This window comes from Mytilus galloprovincialis, chromosome 2 (genome assembly GCF_965363235.1).
Source record: "Mytilus galloprovincialis chromosome 2, xbMytGall1.hap1.1, whole genome shotgun sequence".
Taxonomy (NCBI): Eukaryota; Metazoa; Mollusca; class Bivalvia; order Mytilida; family Mytilidae; genus Mytilus; species Mytilus galloprovincialis.
The window spans coordinates 3288616-3306175 of record NC_134839.1 but is presented as its reverse complement, the minus strand read 5'-3'; the positions used below and the strand labels follow the sequence as shown (position 1 = coordinate 3306175).

Below are 17560 nucleotides of genomic sequence, written 5' to 3'. Positions count from 1 at the left end.
CTCCAGAAGAAGAATGAACGAGATAATAAGCCGAAGTCCAGTGCTTGTACGACACCTTATATTACCAGTACGTTGGAATGTCCTGCGAGTCAGGCTTTTAAGTCCAGTTTTTGTGATTACATGGAGGAATATAAACCCTTTATGTCTGATGGGTTTATTTCTATTGTTGATGATACCACCCTTCAGCCTATTAAGATTTTACGGGACACTGGAGCTTCTCAGTCTTTATTGTTAGAAGGTGTGTTGCCTTTGTCCGAGAAGACTTCTGTTGGTGCCTCCGTTTTGTTACAAGGTGTAGAGTTAGGTTGTATAGATGTTCCTCTCCATCGTATTTATCTGAAGTCAGATTTGATCACTGGACCAGTTATTGTGGGTGTTCGTCCTAATCTCCCCATTGAGGGTGTTACATTATTGCTGAACCAATTGTTACCAGTGAACCAGTGGTGGATGTTAAATCACCTGAAGATGATGCTGAATTGTATCCAGCTTGTGTTGTTACTAGGGCGATGGCTAGAAAACAACAAGATGAGAATTTGCAAGAAGACCAGTTCGATTACATGGACCTCTCCGACACTTTCCTAGCCGACATTGAAGGTACTGGTAGCTCAGAAAAGGCCATAATAAGACCACCTAATGTTCACAAGAATGTAATTATGCCATGGCCAGACGTAAACAGCCATTCATTAAACAGAAAGAACCTTTTGGAAGAACAAAATAAAGACCCTGAGGTTCTCCAGCTCTGCAAGAGGGCTCAACCACAGGAGGAAGCAGACAAAGTGGCTGAATGCTATTTCCATCAGGACGGCATTTTAATGAGGAAGTGGAGGCCTCCTGATGCTACCCCAGAAGAGGAATGGAGAGTGGTATACCAAGTGGTGGTGCCTAAAGTTTATAGGCAAGAAATTATTGGTCTTGCCCATGACACCCCCTTGGCTGGACACATAGGTATAAGAAAAACTTGCCTTAAGATCTTGCAGCATTTCTACTGGCCAAGACTTAGAAATGATGTTGCAGAATACTGCAAATCCTGTCATATATGCCAGGTTGTTGGTGAGCCTAACCAGAAAATACCACCAGCACCACTTCTGCCTATTCCAGCCTTTGACGAACCTTTCAGCAGAGTTCTAATTGACTGCGTTGGACCTTTACCAAAGACCAAAACTGGAAATGCTTATTTATTGACAATCATGTGTACCTCCACTCGCTTTCCTGAGGCTATTCCGCTAAGAAATATCAAGACACCTACTATAGTCAAAGCACTTTTTTTCACATTAGTAGGACTTCCTAAGTCTATACAGTCCGACCAAGGATCACATTTCATGTCAGGATTATTTCAGCAAGTCGTGTACCAGTTAGGGATTGCTCAGTATAGATCAAGTGCGTACCATCCCGAATCTCAAGGTGCCTTAGAACGTTTTCATCAAACATTGAAGAACATGATTAGAACTTTTTGTGTTCAATTTGACAGAGACTGGGATGATGGAGTTCACTTTCTACTTTTTGCAGTCCGAGAGGCTGTTCAAGAATCCCTTGGATTTAGTCCCTTTGAATTGGTATTTGGCCATACTGTAAGGGGACCGTTAAAATTGATTAAGGAAAAATGGCTAACTGAACATACTGACCTGAATCTTTTAGACTATGTATCTAGATTTAAAGAAAAATTGTATACTGCTTGTCAAATTGCTCAGAAAAACTTAAAAAATGTACAGAACAAGATGAAAATATGGTATGATAAAGATGCCAGGAACAGAGTTTTTGAGCCTGGTGATAGGGTACTTGTATTTTTGCCAGTTCCTGGACATCCTTTACAGGCTAAATATTGTGGTCCTTATACAATAGAGAGTAAAATCAATGATTTGAATTATATTGTAAAAACTCCAGGTCGGCGTAAACAAAACAGAGTGTGTCATATTAATATGTTAAAACCATATTTCGAGCGTACTAATGAATGTGATAGTAAACCAGTTGCCACTTTAGGCATGGTTAAATTTGAGAACAATCATGACAAACCATATGTAATTGAACCACCTTTTAGCTCTAAAACTATGGAAGAGACAGTTAGATTGAAAAATTCAGAAATTTTGTCAAATTTAGACTCAAAACTTGCACATCTGTCTTTTGAACGTAGAAAAGAAATAAAGACTTTGGTATTTTCTTTTAAAAATCTTTTTCCAGATGTGCCAAACAAAACCACTGCTGTTTGTCATGATGTTAATGTTGGAGATGCTTCTCCCATTAAGCAACATCCTTACCGGCTCAATCCACTCAAACTTGAAGCTATGAGAAAAGAAATTAAATATATGCTTGACAATGATATTATTGAGCCGAGTAACAGTGAATGGAGCTCTCCTTGTCTCCTTGTGCCAAAACCAGACAAAACCTTTCGTTTCGTGACTGATTTCACAAAAGTAAATTCAGTCTCAAAATCTGATTCCTATCCGATTCCAAGGATAGACGATTGTATTGACAACATTGGTCAAGCAAAATTTGTGAGCAAATTTGATTTGTTGAAAGGTTATTGGCAAGTTCCACTGACACAGAGAGCTCGTGAAATATCAGCTTTTGTTACACCAGACGGCTTATTTCAATATACTGTAATGCCGTTTGGCATGAAAAGTGCACCAGCTACATTTCAAAGAATGATCAATAATGTTATAAAAGATTTAAACTGTTGTTATGCTTATGTTGATGATCTAATTGTATGTAGTGATAGCTGGGAACAGCATTTAACACATTTGTATGATACTTTTGATAGATTGTCACAATCAAATTTGACTGTTAATCTTGGTAAAAGCGAATTTTGTCAGGCCACTGTTGATTATTTAGGGCATACAGTTGGCCAAGGTCAAGTGAAACCTATTATGGCTAAAGTAGAAGCCATTTCCAAATTTCCTCCTCCTACAAATAGAAAACAACTTATGAGATATTTAGGCATGATTGGATTTTACAGAAAATTTTGTTCAAAGGAGTAGGTTCAGTAAGACCCTTTTTTGGCCCCAAAATTAAGCAGTTTTGCAAAATTGTGAAAATGTAATCTTTTAGCTATTTTTTGGAAAGTAGAATGCTTCTGTTACATAAATATGTGCTGTTTTTGACAATACAATGCACATATATCGTGTACTAGCATCATAAAGTCATGCTAAATTATTGAAATCTTCACAATTATAGCATTTTAGTTAAATTTTAGACAGTTTCCGTCTTAAATGAAAGTGGCCGTATTCGTGTTCATTCATAATATTGAAATGTAAGTTGTATTTGATGATAATACATAACATATATAAAGGTTGAGGATGAACATGGATGCGGCCACTTTCATTTTTGACGAAAACCATCTGTAAAGTGACGTTTTTTGGCATATTTGATAGATTTTTCATATTTAAGCTTCAATCGGAGCGTTTTTAATGACTGAATCAGTTAAAATCTTTTACATAAACTAATCGAATCAATTGTAATAGACACTTAAGTGTTTAAAAAGTGTCCTAAATATCTCGTTAGATGAAACTGAAATTTGGGGCCAAAATCGGCCCTTACCGGACCTACTCCTTTTGCTACTGTGGTTCAACCATTGACTCATCTTTTACGAAAAGATTCTAAATTTATCTGGAGTGAAAATTGTCAAAACGCTTTTGAAAATAGCAAATCACTTTTAATTAATAGTCCAGTTCTGATTACTCCAGACTTTGAAAAACAGTTTAAACTTGCCGTTGATGCAAGCGATGTAGGAATTGGAGCTGTTTTATATCAAGAGACAGATGATAATGTTGAGAAACCGGTATCATATTTTTCTAAGAAATTAGATAAACATCAGAAAAAATATTCAACTATTGAAAAAGAGTGTTTTGCAATGTTGTCAGCACTTCAACATTTTGATGTATATTTGAATCCCACTGTATATCCTATTCTTGTTTGTACTGATTATAATCCTCTCACCTCCATATACATGATATATAAAATGAGAAACAAGAATCAGAGGTTGACTAGGTGGAGTTTATTGTTACAGGAATATGATGTAATTGTAAAACACATTAAGGGTAAAGATAATGTAATAGCAGATGCTTTATCTAGAGCTTATTAAAACATTTTGTATATTCTATGTATTTTTATTCATATTATTCATAATAAGTTTTGTTACACTAAAACTTCTTTTAAGGGGAGAGGTGTTATGATATTGTAATTATTGTATTTATTTATGTTGGCCTAATTTGTGTTGTATGGCCTGATAGTTGTTTACAGAATAATCTTAAAACTGTGCCGTTTAGAAATCAATGGAACAATTACAGAATGATTGGAACTTTCCAGAATGATCCTGATAAAAGATGCGTTATATAAACTTCTACATTTTACTAGAAACTTCCATTGTAACTTTCTAGGATGTTCTAGTATAGATTGTTCTAGAATTTTCCTTGACAATTATATATATGCAGACACTAAAGTTAAACGCTCACTCTTGGATTTGGACTTAGACATCGATAGACATTAATATACCTAGCCTTTGGATTGACACTTTTATTCTACAAACAACATCATACTGGATTGTGACCGTAATATTCAGCTTGGATTCCGAGAAGATTTCTGGATACAGATAAAGATAAAAGATTGGACTCATATTTTGACAGTTAAATTGACAGTAATATTTGTGTAATACTTCTTGTAAACTTTTGTATAATAAATCTTGTTAATTTTTATAACTGATTTGTGTCTTTTGTTGGCTACAATTTAAAGGCGATTTCTGGCCGTAACAACAAAAAGGCATATATTAAGATGTGGACTGGAGACAGAGGCAGGATTGGATGCTTTATATAATCTTGAATGTTGTAATGAATTACATTTATAGTATTCTGCTATATGCTTTCAATGTGTTATCAAAACAGTTTTAAACAGATTCTAGGCATTTTATATCAGAAAATATTCAAATAGGGTCATCTGGCAATAATTAAAGTCTAGTTTTCAAATTCTTTTTTAAAAATTGAAACAGGGGAGGGGTTCTCAAACCACGCCTCTTTTAGGGAGATTAAGAATATTCATAGAAATTTAATTTTGTTTACATACTGGTTCCCAGTTATGTTCTCTGTGTTCCATCTCATAGAGACACAAGTTGGGAATGTTACCAGTAAATATACATATGCATATTGTTCACATTGAAATCTGTGGTAACCCTTCATTCGAGGTAGGGATAGTTAAGAACATTAGTGATAGTTGAAACTCAGGAAGTTCGGGGCATATAAACGTTTAAAATATGCCACACAACCCTATATTTTGACCTTTGAAAAAAATTGTAGTGCATATGAACTTTCAATTCTAGGATAAGATTTTTTTCAAAACATCATAGTAGAAGTGGTACAGTTTTAGTCGTAAAATGAGTTCCTATGGGAAATTGCATTGTCAATATTTACAGAAATGCAACATAAAAGAAATATTAAAATATGAAAAAAACCAATGCAGAATTTTGTGACTGATTTTTTCACAGATTACCAGTATAAATGATGCAGGAACCCTATAATTAGTCTTATAAAGAGATTTTTTTTATTAATGATTCAATTTTATCGTACTAAAACGTATTTTATCAATTTAAGTATGAATTGTCCCAATATGTATACTTTTTAGTACTTAGATCTTGTATAAAACTGAGAGTATCTTCGTTTTTCTAGGGAATATGCACAGATGAAACGAAGTATTCTCATTTCATGCGAAGGTTGAAAGTTCTGTTTTGTTATTTTCGGATATGTTGTGGATGAGATAAATTCTTCAAAAATAAAATTAAAGATTGGACCTCGTGCTTGTTTTCGAGTAAAAATGAGGTTCAACATTTAGAAATGCCGCAATTTTTCTTTCACCTTTTAGATTTTCTAAACTCCAATCGTGTCATAATGGAAAAAAACCCCAGGCCTACTGTAAAGAAAAAAAAAGCCATTATAAAAGAAAAACCAGGGCCATTTTGAATTTTTAACTTCGGGCTATTACATAAATTTAAATAGTTTTTAAGGAAAAGAAGCATCATGAAATTGAAAGTTCCATAGAATCGTTACTCAGTATCTTATTTTACCCAGTTGTCATACTAATATTTACATTACGCATTTCATGATATGTATCAATTTATCTAATATTGATTTTTAGAATTCAAAATGAAATCTTCTAAAGTATTCAATAAATTGCATTCTATTAAAATATATTTACATGTACATCTTATTCCATCACATCACTTGACAGTTTCGTTTTAATATTGCATTTAGTATACAATTATACAGTATACAATTTGTCCACAAAAGATGATTAGGTTTGGAAAGATACTACTCTGTATACGAACTGTTACTTTTTGTATTGCAAGAAGTGAAATTATAATAAAATATTTTAATCTGAATCTATTACACATTGACGGTTTAATCAATAAAAGTATCAAAAAATTGGTGTTTTCAAATTTACTCTGTTATTTGATCTCGGTTAGATGTAATAGCCTTTGGTGGTGTTATGTACCTCGGTGTTCCCTCGTACAATTACAAGCACCTTGGACATACATAAATGGTCATTATCAAACACCCATTAATTGATACTATAGAGAATCCATTAATAATTAGTGTAATTGGAAAGAGCGTATGCAATTATGTTTAAATGTACTGTATGTGTTATCAACCACTTAAACTTTTTTGACGGCATCTTTGTCAGATTTATTTGTATGTTTGTATGAATTTTGAATCAAGTAATTGTCTGTCTGCAATGTATTTAAACCCAAATTTCGCTGCTGGATCCCAATTTTAAGGAACGTGTATATGAAGTTGTTACTACACAACTACAATTTAAAGGGTCAATTGTTAATATCAAAGTACTATTGCTAATGAGACAACTTTCCACCAGGTACAAAATGATGGACAAGTGAACAATGATAGGTCACCGTACGTCACCCAACACTGGGCATAGCCCATCACTCAAATCTATAAAAGGCATCGACATGACAAATGTAAAGCAATTCAAACGTGAATTTAACCAGCAGCCTAGAACATAAACGAAAAACACATATCATATACAGGAACAAACGACAACTACTAATGCATGTTTGCAATGTATTTTTACACAGTTTTATCTGCTTGATCTGGATTACTGTCAAGTTAACGAATGATGTCTGGTTGGGTTGCTTACAATTATTTTGTCAATATAATGCAACTTTAAACAACTGAAATACAAGTGGAAGGTATTTCTTAATATAAAACCAGGTCCGACCATCTATTTTCTTAAAAAGAATGCATGTACCACGTCATGTCAGTTTGCTAGCTTCCCCCTTTTGAATATACCTTAAAGTTCGGTATTTTTGTGTTACCGTTTTTTTTCCCTTTTATCTCATAAAATTGAAATAATGTTTTGCCTTTTATATGGAAACAACTGACTGATTTGATTGAATGTTTTACGGAGACATTCGGTACATATTTTACAGATCTTAAGCGTCACAGATGAAATATTTTCACAGACACGCTTATTACTGCCTTTTTTCATTATGTATAACAATTTTATAAATTCTCATTTGAAACTTTATTATTATAAGGTCATTTGTTTTTACTTATCTGTTGGAGTACAAACAGTAAAAATCTCTTCCGTCATGCAATAGTCTCAACAATAAGAATTCTACAGAAATGCTACATAAACTTTCTATTATAGACAAAGTGAATTAATAAATACAACTCTGCTGTTGTCTGTTCTATGGCCGGGTTGTTGTCTTTGACACATTCTCCATTTCCATTCTCAATTTTATAATGGCAAAAATGATCGACATAAATACACATATCTTGTTTCAAAATGTCTCAACTCATTGAAACCATATGCTATGTAAAATAAAAGTAAAATACAAAAACTGAACTCAGAGGAAAATTCTAAACGAAAAGTCCCTAGACAAAACCATAAGTTCAAACACATCTTACAAATAGATAACAACTGTCATATTCCTGACTTATTAACCGATACGTTAATTGTGACATTTGACTGAGTGAAATCACGTGATTCATGAATAGCAGGATACGTTTACCCAGTCAGCTGCTTTCGAAGTGCATGTTATTTCTTCGTCATATTAGATTTAGGTGTCTCTTTAAAAATGATTATTTAGATTAAAATATCGGGAAATAGTCGTCTGCATTTAGGAAGGACTACGTTCTGCTTTATAAAACATTCATTTATGAATCATCATGATTGATTTTTTAATGTACAAAAAGTTAAAATCACAAAAATACTATACCCCGAAGAAAAATCAAAACGAAAAGTCCCTTATCAAATGGCAAAATCCAAGCTCAAACACATCAAACGAATGGATAACAGCTGTCACATTCCTGACTCGGAATCATGTATCTCTTACGTTTTAAGGACGTGTTTTTCAACAAAGTGCATTCCTAATGGAACGAACTATACATCGCATGTTTGTATATCTAAAGAAAAATGAAAGAAACTGGTATAATTACTAACTTCAATAACATTGAGAATGGAAATGGGGAATGTGTCAAAGAGACAACAACCCGACCATAGAAGAACAGACAACAGCAGAAGGTCACCAACAGGTCTTCAATGCAGCGAAAAATTTCCGCACCCGGAGGCGTCCTACAGCTGGCCCCTAAACAATATATATACTATTTCAGTGATAATGAACGCCATACTTAACTCCAAATTGTACACAAGAAATTAAAATTAAAAATAATACAAGACTAACAAAGGACAGAGGCTCCCGACTTTGGGACAGGCGCAAAAATGCGGCGGGGTTAAACATGTTTATGAGATCTCAACCACCCCCCTATACCTCTAGCCAATGTAGAAAAGTAAACGCATAACAATGCTTACATTAAAATTCAGTTCAAGAGAAGTCTGAGTCTGATGTCAGAAGGTGTAACCAAAGAAAATAAAGAAAATGACAATAATACACAAATAACAACAGACTACTGGCAGTTAACTGACATGCCAGCACCAGACTTCAATTAAACGGATTGAAAGATTATGTCTTCATCATATGAATATCAGGTTCAATCCTTCCCGTTAGGGGTTTAATATCATACCATCATAACATATAGGAGAAGAACATAACCCGTGTCATGCCAACAACTGGTTTTTAAATGAATGTATTTATTTGCCTTACATGTAAACTAACATCTATAATTTGCAAAGTGGATCGGTTTAGAACTAAAAGAGGGACGAAAGATACCAAAGGGACGGTCAAACTCATAAATCTAAAACAAACTGACAACGCTATGGCTAAAAATAAAAAAGACAAACAGAAAAACAATAGTACACACGACACAACATAGAAAACTAAAAAAATAAACAACACGAACCCCACCAAAAACTAGGGGTGATCTCAGGTGCTCCGGAAGGGTAAGCAGATCCTGCTCCACATGTGGCACCCGTCGTGTTGCTTATGTGATTACAAATCCGGTAAATAGTCTAATTCGGTAGGTCATATTCATGAAAGGGAAGGGGATTGTAGTTACGACGTAAGGAACATATCCGATATCATTTGTGAAACGGTTATTCCATAACGGTCAACCAACTCGTGATGGCGTCCGTAAAATTTACGAAGGGATGATTTCAACTTCACCATTTGGAATTCTTGGTTTAATAACTTCCTTGTGAGCAGCAAACCTCTATCAAGAAAATCATGATAGGAAATGCAAGCACGGGAATATCGTATCAATTGGGAGATATATACCCCGTATGCAGGTGCTGCTGGAATGTTGCTACTTAGAAATGGAAAGTTCACAATTGGAAAGCTGAAATCATCTCTTTTGTCGTAAAGTTTTGTTTTCAACCGACCTTCATTGTCAATTTCTAGATGTAAGTCAAGATATGAAGCCGACTTAACTGTATCTGTAGTATCCTTTATCTCTAGTTCGATTGGATAGATGCGTTCCACATAGTCACCAAATTTTGAATTGTTTAGTGAAAGAACATCATCTATATAGCGGAAAGTAGAGTTAAAGGATATTGCTAACTTCTTATCTTTCTTCCTAAGAAGTTCCTGCATGAAGTCAGCCTCAACTATACGACATTTTCCCCATTTTCAAAACTCAGATCACGCCGTCATATGTAGTAATTTAATTGTTGATTCCATTTATCCTGTTATCCTGACTCGGAATCATGTATCTCTTACGTTTTAAGGACGTGTTTTTCAACAAAGTGCATTCCTAATGGAACGAACTATACATCGCATGTTTGTATATCTAAAGAAAAATGAAAGAAACTGGTATAATTACTAACTTCAATAACATTGAGAATGGAAATGGGGAATGTGTCAAAGAGACAACAACCCGACCATAGAAGAACAGACAACAGCAGAAGGTCACCAACAGGTCTTCAATGCAGCGAAAAATTTCCGCACCCGGAGGCGTCCTACAGCTGGCCCCTAAACAATATATATACTATTTCAGTGATAATGAACGCCATACTTAACTCCAAATTGTACACAAGAAATTAAAATTAAAAATAATACAAGACTAACAAAGGACAGAGGCTCCCGACTTTGGGACAGGCGCAAAAATGCGGCGGGGTTAAACATGTTTATGAGATCTCAACCACCCCCCTATACCTCTAGCCAATGTAGAAAAGTAAACGCATAACAATGCTTACATTAAAATTCAGTTCAAGAGAAGTCTGAGTCTGATGTCAGAAGGTGTAACCAAAGAAAATAAAGAAAATGACAATAATACACAAATAACAACAGACTACTGGCAGTTAACTGACATGCCAGCACCAGACTTCAATTAAACGGATTGAAAGATTATGTCTTCATCATATGAATATCAGGTTCAATCCTTCCCGTTAGGGGTTTAATATCATACCATCATAACATATAGGAGAAGAACATAACCCGTGTCATGCCAACAACTGGTTTTTAAATGAATGTATTTATTTGCCTTACATGTAAACTAACATCTATAATTTGCAAAGTGGATCGGTTTAGAACTAAACTATACGACATTTTCCCCATTTTCAAAACTCAGATCACGCCGTCATATGTAGTAATTTAATTGTTGATTCCATATTCAAAATTGAACTTTGTAAATACAGCTGTTTCACCAACCATGCCTCTTTTTTTGGGAGTGATATAATATTCATTCCAAGAAATTTTGTCTTGTAGGTTCTATATTACCTCTATGTTCATCTCATAGAGACATAACGTTGGAATGTTACAAGTATGGTTACACATATTGAATACTGAGAAAGACCCAAACGCAATTGCAGTGATAGTCCAGAGTTTTATTACAAATTAAACTATTTGATGTTTTGGGCAAACACATATTGACCTTTGAAAAAAGTTGTAGTGCATTTGAAATCTTAATTCTAGGATATAATTTTTAACTAAACTTCATAGAAAAATTGTCACAGTTTTAGTCGTTAAAGGAGTTCCTACGGGACATTGCTTTGCATTAATTACCGGGAGTAAAAACTTCAGAACTCGAAAAGATATACCGGTATTGCTTTTAATCTGTTGTGTAAATCCAAGTCAGCAGATAGGACACGGGGAGTTTCACAAATCAGCTGGAACATTTGACCCTTCAAGAGGACATTTAGTTTTCTCCTATATTTTGGTAGTTTTATGAGATCTGTTTGATTTCTCTTTGAAACAGTATTTGTTTGTATCGGCGCTATCGTTATTTTTTTGAATTCACACACAAAAATTGATATACGCTAGAATATCTGTTTACTTATTTACTTTAGTTTTTTTTACACACTGTTTGATACGTTATTTCATCTTTTTACCCAGTACGAATATTTGTGACATCTCAGAATTTTCTTTTCGGCCAAATAAATGTAGATGCATATAGTTATCAAAGGTACCAGGATTATAATTTAATATGCCAGACGCGCTTTTCGTCTACACAAGACTCATCAGTGACGCTCAGATAAAAAAGTTATAAGCCAAACCATAACAGAGTTGAAGAGCATTGAGGACCTAAAATTTCAAAAAGTTGTACCTAAAACGGCTAAGGTAATCTATGCCTGGAATAAGAAAATCCTTAGTTTTTCGAAAAATTCAAAGTCTTGTACACAGGAAGTTTATATATAAAAAATCCATGTATTATAGAGAACAACTCGATATGAACAGGTGTTTTGGCTAACAAGTCATATTAATGTTTAAAATATATTAAAAAAACCATAGAAGATACAACTTTTAAATTATAGACTGAAGAAAAAAAATAGTTAAAACGAAATAGTAATACAAAAGCCTTTGCTTTTTCTAACCTAAGCAAATAAATCAGGACGGCATTATATCGTGTGTGTGTGTATATATATACTTGTTGTGATATGAGCAAATATAAGGATGTAGTTTTTAAACATTACTCATTATTGGGTGTTTAGATTTTTTGGTATTAACATGAATAGATTTCTGAACATCTTGCAATTTGTATAGTAAAAATATAAACTTTAAAAGCAGAACATCTTGCTCTCGCATCCTTAATTTGGTTTTAAACAAAGTATTAAATGTTCGTGTTTACCTTATCATGCATTATAATAACAGTTAGTATGTAAGTGCACCAGCGACATTAATTATCGAATATTTAGAGATGTTCTGACAGACTAGTGTCTTGTAAACATCTACAATAACAGGTGCGATTTGAAAGATTTGTAATACGTTATTTTAGTTTTCGAATTTTGTGGATTTAGTAAATGGTCTCATCGTACATTTTTCTTCGATCATTGTTTTGCAAGACACTAAATTACACCTCCAACTATTCCAAGTGTTCTATTTTCGCAAACTTATTTTTGCGACATGCAAAACGTCGATGGAGTAATGAAGTGTTGAAACAAAACTGTTACCTAAATCAAATTACGGCTGACCTTTCTTAATCCTTCGCTATTTATAAGACGTCTGTGTTAAAAATTGAATCTGCGCTTGCGTGGTTTATTATCTAGAATTGTGGAAAATTTCCCGTTCATGTACGTATAACTCATTTTAAACATTGTGTAAAGATATTTCGAACAGAACTGTTGTACAGGTTTTTTTTTTTTATAAAAAGGTGAATACATCAAATTTGTCGATTAGGTAAGTAACAAAAAACATTCGATGCTATATTTGCTGTCTAACTTTTTAACACAAGCTAATCGTTGTCAAAGACATCAATTTTTTCTATCCGTATACTGTCATGACTATTAGTAAATGTAAGGTTTTTTTTAGTGAATGACTTCTGAATAAAAACATTTTAGTCGGTAGTTTTCGTTAACCAGCAGTCCAACTAAGCTACAGATACATTCTCGAGTGTTTTGTTTATTTTCATTTAAACAAATCGACCTCTTATTATTTCTTTTCACCCACTTCATTTGTAATTCTTATCTTATCTTTGTACTACTAGTCGATTACAATGTCAAGGTGAAATGTGTTAAATATGAACGAAGGCTATAAAATAAAATTTCTAGAGGAACGAACGTTGTTAACCATTTAAATGAAACAACGCGTATATCGGCTACTTTCAAGAATGTATGAAATGAGGAGGCGGACAAAGCGAGTCTGCAAACATGTTTAATCCTCTCACATTATGTACTGGGTTATTCCTTATAGGAACCTGCTGTCGTTTATTACTGTATCATATTTGTTTTTCCTATACTAGTATTTTATTATTACATTGATAAGTCCTATAGTTTTCCCGTAAGAATTGTAGTAATTTTGTTATTTTAGGGAGCTTTTTTTTTTTTTTATCTTACTTTGCTAATTGTTGGAGGCCGCAAGGTGTCCGTTAAATGCTAAACTAAGTCAATTGATCTCTGAATCGTAATGGAGGGTTATCTCATTGGAAATCATACAACATCTTTTTACTTTTATAAATAAGGTGAAAAATAAGCCTTTAAAATTTCTTTTTTATTTGATATATTTCTTTTGCTATTTAGAATACATATTCAGTTTAAACAAGGCTAAAATTTGAAAAGTATATGAAATTAATTCAGTCTCCCGTAAATCATTAAGTCGTGTCAATTAAGCCTAATAACCAACAACCATGATGATTATTTCTGCAGATATCATGTACAATTAATTAAAAAAATCTTTAGAAATTCCCGAAATATATTATGTTGATTTAAAATGTATTCACGTTTACTGTAATCAATTCTATTCTTATTTAGAACAAAAAAGTATCAACCATCAAAACAGTATGTGTACTCCGTGTATGTTCAGAAATGAATCAATGCCACCTATTAATTGGTGTATAGATTGTGAAGAAGGACTCTGTAGGTACTGCTGTACCCATCATCAATCCTCAAAAGCTTTAAAGCGGCACGACCTTATTCCTTTTAGGGATCGTCGATCGCTACCTGAATTTGCGCAATCTATTCAGGATACATGTTTTGAACACAAACGACAGTTTGAGTTTTTCTGCTGTGTACATCAGGACTTTCACTGCATCAAATGCAATACTTTGGATCATAAGACATGTGATAGTGTTTTACCACTGGAAGATGTTGTTCGAAACGCAAAGTCATCTGTAGCTTTTTGCCGTATTGAAGAAGGCTTGAATGTTCTACTTTCAAAATTAGAAACGATAACGAATAAATCAGAAGAGTCGATAATGAACAATGCAGCACACATAAACGATATAAGAAATAATGTTAATCAAATTAAGAACAGGATATACAAGACATTGGAAGAAGATATTGGAGAATTTCTTAGCAAATTGGACAAGTTAAAGTCTGATAGCAAATCAAAAGCACACAAAACAATAAGAGGTCTTAAGGAAAAACTCAATGTTATTCTAGACTTAAAGGTAAATGTTGCACTTTTGAAAGAAAACGGAACAGACTTACAAATTTATTTATGTCTAAAACACCTTGAATCGAATATAACAAAGGAAGAAAATGATCTAAGTGCAGACATAAATGATGGCCATTATGATAGTGAAGAATTAATTTTTCGTCCATCAGAGGCAATGAACACATTGAAATTGGTTGGTAGTATTGGTGAACTGGAAGTCCGGCAGAAACCTTTAAAAGTCAACACAGGAGGCATGGGTCAAAGTGTAAAAGTGGTCCAAAGCCCAAAAGAATCAATGTCATACAAAACTGATCAGGTATTAGAAGTTATGTTGAGGACGTAAGCATAGCATAAGAAGACATGGTTTAATTGTTAAAAATGTTAAGGACAAAATTGCATCAAATAAGAAACGGACAACACGTTATAATCACAATAAAATATAACAACTTGAAGTTTCAGAGAGCTAGTGTATACGAGATTAATTTGTTACAAATAATAAATTATAAATCAAGATTCCTAACTAGAGTATCGACCAGTAAACCTACCATCAATTTATAATCTTAAAATTTATAAAGACGTGTGAAATTCCCGAAAAAATGAAATATGAATAGACCTTTAACGCCGCCATGTTGTTAAAGATTGTTTAGGGCCGTAATTTATTAAACCTATATCAAACTTTCAAATCGTGTATTCCCCCAAAGGAAGCATCTATACAGTAACTGCAAAAGTTAATACTAATTTTCTTTGTTTGTGTCAATGCCCTGTCAAATTACAAGAGATTACATATAATACATTAATATTTTTACAGGTTATACACAAATACCTGCCATATTTAGCGGTTGTGGCAAGACTTTGTTTAATCAGTGTTTTTCTGCTTGATTGTATGGTAAGCTTAGATATACCATATCGTGAATATCTTCGACGTTTTCATCAATTAAGATTGGATCATCATCTGGTGGAAATTTTCGTAAAACTTACTTTTTTTGGACAGATCGTGGGATGCCTTATAGTTCTTCTTCGACGAAAGATCAAAACTGGATGTGGGATTATATTATTTATTAAAATGTCTCAGGTATATGATCTTTTAATATTCTTTTGTTTAAGTGTCTTTGCAACTGGTGCAGTAAATTATGGCAACAGTAGTATACCGCTGTTTAAAAGTCATAAATCTATTGAGGGAAAAACAATCCGGGTTGCAAACAAAAACCGAGTTACAAAACCAACTTTAAGCGGAAAACAACGAAACAACAGAAATACTGAAGTGCAGCAACAAAAAACGACAATGCAACACACACACAGAAACAAACTATAAGATAACAAGTAATAAAATTGATACTGTTAGAGTAAACTGATCAGCAAAACTAGATCTTCAATTAGGTTGATTTACAAAGTTGTCAGACAAATTGTGATAGGAGTTATGGTTTGCGATTTTTATTCATTGTTGCATTCTGATTAAAATAATAAAACTTCGAATTTGACAACGATATAGTATTTACAACATAGGCTGCGTGTTTAAACATCCCAAATAAATAGCAGCTTGATTTGGCACAGCCGCTGTTGTTATTACTCTACCGTTGTCAAATTTGAAATATTATATCAACTTAGATCGGTTAGTGCTGTTTATTGGGAATGTATTTCTACGCACTCGTTGTTGTAACGTCTTGGTTATCGTCACCTTTGAGGTTTAGGAGTTGTGCCAGTTCATATCACACATTACTTTTTTTAATTAAAACATTAATTTGCAGGCTCCGTTGTAATTAGCTATATAACCTACGTATTTTTTTTAATTGCTCTGTGTTCGTTTTTAACTATTTTATTGCATACATTTCAAGATTTGATCATAATAGATTGATAGGATTCATTTTATATAATAATCATACTGAAGAAGGATATCTGTTATCCGAAATATTTAACATTTGTTCATGATTTTTTTGTATATTTAGGGAAAACAATAAGGCTGAAAATGCACCAATTATTATATTTAATATACATATTCACATTTTGTCTATTAAAACATCAAATTGTTCAAAAATATTCTCCATAGAAAACTATGAAGGTAAGGACTTAGTTCGTTTCTAATATTATAAAATTTCCACTTCATCAAAGTATTGTTAAAGGAGTTTCTTGTCTATTTAGGTTTAATAGTTTTAAGTATATATATATATATAACCTTCTATAAAACTCTAATATATTGATCGACAAATTGTTAATGGTCATTAACTAATAAACATTTACTTGAACATAATATGTTTAATTTTTATAATTTGAAATAAATGATGCGACAGATACAGCTATGATGCTCTTCAAATTCGTACATTATTTGGTATTTAAAAAAAAAATTATTCGAGCGTCACTGATGAGTTTTTTTGTAGACGAAACGCGCGTCTGGCGTAAATATAAAATTTCAATTCAGGTATTTATGATGAATTTATTGTACATACTTATACACATTAAAATTGTATTGTATCAAGCCGTTTTCAAGTAAATTTAAAATGGTGTAGAAAAGATTGAATACCAAATCAAACATTGTACTTTTTCTTTCAGATATATGTACTGCTAGACTTACCCAGAATAACAATTGTCAGGTGAATCATCTTAATTTCATGAATTCCATAAGATACTAGTGATTATGTGTTCAACAACAGAGTCGACAATTGGTTCCTATCGTCTCCTGTTGTGACATTTTAAGTAAATTGTAAAGCATATTTACCTGACAATATCACGATATTGGTATTCAGTCAAATCTTAACCGGAAATTGTGATCATATTAAAATTCAATAAAATTGAGAATGGAAATGGGGAATGTGCAAAAGAGACAACAACCCGACCATAGAAAAAAACAACAGCAGAAGGTCACCA

The 17560-nt window shown here is 33.1% G+C and overlaps 1 long non-coding RNA gene across 1 annotated transcript; it reads left to right on the top strand.

The window, feature by feature from the left end:
• Positions 1-12904: 12904 nt before the first annotated feature.
• On the top strand, positions 12905-17354 carry LOC143062079 (uncharacterized). The gene is made up of 4 exons (XR_012974530.1): positions 12905-13006; positions 14077-15017; positions 15510-15773; positions 17246-17354. It is a non-coding gene; the product is annotated as an uncharacterized LOC143062079 (long non-coding RNA).
• Positions 17355-17560: the final 206 nt, after the last annotated feature.